The 3,607-nt window shown below is 47.0% G+C and overlaps 1 protein-coding gene across 3 annotated transcripts in view; it reads right to left on the reverse strand.

Annotated features, from left to right (window-relative positions):
- Nucleotides 1–3,607, reverse strand: part of tab3 (TGF-beta activated kinase 1 (MAP3K7) binding protein 3) — a 15,385-nt gene that overhangs the window by 7,136 nt on the left and 4,642 nt on the right. The window lies entirely within an intron of this gene.

Here is a 3,607-nt window from a genome sequence, read left to right on the forward strand (position 1 = left end):
CTATTGGACAACTGTTAGAATTCATATTATGGCAAGAACCAATCAGCTAAGTAAAGAGCAAAGAGTGGCCATCATTACTTTAAGAAATGACGGTCTGTCAGTCCGGAAAATTGCAAAAACTTTGAATGTGTCCCCATGTGCAGTCACAAAAACCATCAAGCACTACAACGAAACTGGCTCACATTAGGACTGACCAAAAGTCACCTTTGCTGCTGAGGATAAGTTCATCTGAGTCACCGGCCTCAGAAATCCCAAGTTAACAGCAGCTAATTCATGGTCAAATAGCAACTAGGAAACCACTGCTAAGGAGAGGCAACAAGCAGAAGAGATTTGTTTGGGCAAAGAAACACAAGGAATGGACATTAGACAGGTGGAAATCTGGGCTTTGGTCTGATGAGTCCAAGTTTGAGATCTTTGGTTCCAACCGCTGTGTCTTTGTGTGACACAGAAAAGGTGACCTGGTGGATTCTACATGCCTGGTTCCCACCGTGAAGCATGGAGGAGGAGGTGTGATGGTGCTTTGCTGTTGACAATGTTGGGGATTTATTCAAAATTGAAGGCATACTGAACCAGCATGGCTACCACAGCATCCTGCAGCAACATACCATCCCATCCAGTTTGCGTTTAGTTGGACCATCATTTATTTTTCAACAGGACAATGACCCCAAACATACCTCCAGGCTGTGTAAGGGCTATTTGACCAAGAAGGAGAGTGATGGAGTGCTGCGCCTCCACAGTCACCGGACCTGAACCCAATCGAGATGGTTTGGGGAGAGCTGGACTGCAGAGTGAAGGCAAAAGGGCCAACATGTGCTAAGCATCTCTGGGAACTCCTTCAAGACTTTTGGGAAACCAATTCCGGTACTACCTCTTGAAGGTCATCCAAGAGAATGCAAGAGTGTGCAAAGCAGTAATCAGAGCAAAGGGTGGCTCCTTTGAAGAAACTAGAATAGAGACATGTTTTCAGTTATTTCACACTTTTTTGTTAAGTACATAATACCATATGACGGATAAGCGGATGAAGATGGATGGATGGTAATTCCATATGTGTTCATTCATAGTTTGACGCTTCCGTGATAATCTGCAATGTAATAGTCCGAAAATAAAAGAAAATGCATTGAATGAGAAGGTGGTTCCAAACTTCTTTGATGAGCTTCAAGAGGTAGTTACCTTAAATTGTTTACCAACAGTCTTGAAAGAGTTTCCAGAGATGCTTAGCAGTTGTTGTCCCTTTTGCCTTCACTCTGCGGGCCAGTTCTTCCGCCCATCTTGATTGGTCAAATAGCCTTACACAGCTTGGAGGTGGTTTTTTTTTTTTTTGTCCTGTTAAAAAATAAATTATGGTCCAACTAAACGCAAACTGGATGGATGGCATGCCACTGCAGGATGCTGTGGTATGCATGCTGGTTCAGTATGCCTTCAATTTTTTACATAAATCAACATATCACCAGCAGAGCACCCCTACATCATCACACCTCCTCCTCCATGCTTCACGGTGTGAACCAGGCATGTAGAATCCATCCGGTCACCTTTTTTCCATTGCACAAAGACAGGCGGTTGGAATCAAAGATCTCAAACTTGGAAAGTAAGGATGGCAATTGTTTTCTACTTAGCTGATTGGTTCTTGCAGTAATAGGGATTCTAACAGTTGTCCAATAGGGCTGTCGGCTGTGTATATATACCTGACGTCTGCACAACCCAACTGATGGTCCCAACCCCATTAATAAAGCAAGAAATTCCACTAATTAACCCTGACAAGGCACACACATTCAGAGACAGAGAGGAGTATGACAAGCAACAAATACACCAGCTGGAACAACCAGTGTCCAGGGGCTATATGGTTCACATCTTAACCACCAATACACAAAATAGTCATCAAATTCTAAGATGATATGCATCTATAACTTTGCTCAACAACATCCATGTACAACAACAGAAAATCTTCTAAGATTAATTCAGCTATTCTCAGGCTAAAGGCTGGTTGGTCTTCATTCTAGACAACACAGCCAAACACACATCTAATGCAACTCCAACTGGAAAACAGTATGACAAAAAGTCAAAACTGCAGAGCAATAGAGAAGAAAAAAAAAAGATTCTCCTACCTTGTGTGTAGGCATAGTCATCAGATCCTGAGCTTGAACGTCGGGGCAATGCTGAAACTGATGACAAGGCCCTGGCAGAGGGAGATGGGCAGGATGGGTGCAGGGGCAGCGTTGTGCTCCCTTTGTCATGTTGAGAAGAGACTCCGCTTCGGCAACAGGAGGTGAGCTGAGTGGCCTCTGGCCTCCTGGGGACACTTTGATTTTAAAGGTGTATGTGAATGGCCGGTTGAGGAGAGGAGGCGGGAGGCCCTGCAGGGCCCTGATGCTGCAGATACATCCCAGGGTGGAAGGATGCTGGGCCTGAGTCCAGTCATAGTGATGCCCTCGAAGGGGAGCTCGGCGAGGGCTGGTGGCCATGTAAAGAGTCCCTGAGGATGTGGGGTGTGCACGTGAGTTGCTGCGAGGTGTGGACCCTCCAGGGTATCTCTATCTGGTTCTTGAGGGAGGGTTTTGTGTGGAAGGGCCTGTAACAGCTGGCTGTGGCTGGGGCTGTTGCTGGTGATGGTAGGGCATGCTGGGAAGGGTGGGGAGCTAATTGGGAGAAAGACATATGCTGGTGCGGGGTTGTTGTTGTGGCTGTGGCTGAGGCTGGGGCTGTGGTTGGGGCTGAACCTGATGCTGCGGAGAGCTGTAAGGAGAGCGAACGTGGGAGAGTACTGTAGGGGGACTGTGATGTTGATACAGGCGCCCCTGAAGAGGACCAGGGTGCTGGCTGTGGGCTCTGGGAGGGTGAGGGTTCATACATGGGTGGTGTTGGCGTTTGCGTAGTGCCCTGGGGGGATCTGCAGAGCTGTGGGACACTGGGTAACTTTGCTGCGAAAGTGTGACTGTTAAAGGGTTATAGAGTCAGTGGGACAGGGGCATATGTGGGAGACATGCTGCATTGTGGGTGGAGGAGTAGGAGTGCTAGCCGAGCGGCTTTGATATTCATGAAGAAAGGATTAAACCCGGGGAGGGGGCCATGGTGGCAGGGGCTGACAGTGGCTCAGGGTAGCTGGGCCGCTGGGGTTCAATGTGACTGTCACTGGTGCTGTTACAAGGGGCGTCCTACTCCTGTGCTCCTCCATTTGCCTTGCTTGCCTCTGAGCCTGGGTAACCCAGGCTAAGTGTAGCATGTTGGTTTCGATTAATCGCCCCTCCCTGGACTGTGATGGAACTCCCCAAACAGGTATCTGTTACTTCCCTGAGCCAGCAGGCGGCAGCAAAGATCCAGGTTATTGTTGTTCTGAGACAGGGAGAACAGTGTCAGTCATGCAGTTGGATCAGTCACAAGGGATAATACTACCGGTTGGTAATTGGTTAGTGCAAACATAGGGGATATCCTAAATCATAAACGATAGTGATATGAGACTAGATTTTGTCTTAAATTTTGTATATTGTAATATGGCACAAGTGTTGTTTTTCCTGGTTTGAAAGGCTGCATTACAGTAAAGTTATGTTATGTTAGTTTGTTTTCTGATCTATTTATTGCCTTTACCCCACTAGTCATACAACCACATGACTGA

This window comes from Etheostoma spectabile, chromosome 9 (genome assembly GCF_008692095.1).
Source record: "Etheostoma spectabile isolate EspeVRDwgs_2016 chromosome 9, UIUC_Espe_1.0, whole genome shotgun sequence".
NCBI classification, from domain to species: Eukaryota; Metazoa; Chordata; class Actinopteri; order Perciformes; family Percidae; genus Etheostoma; species Etheostoma spectabile.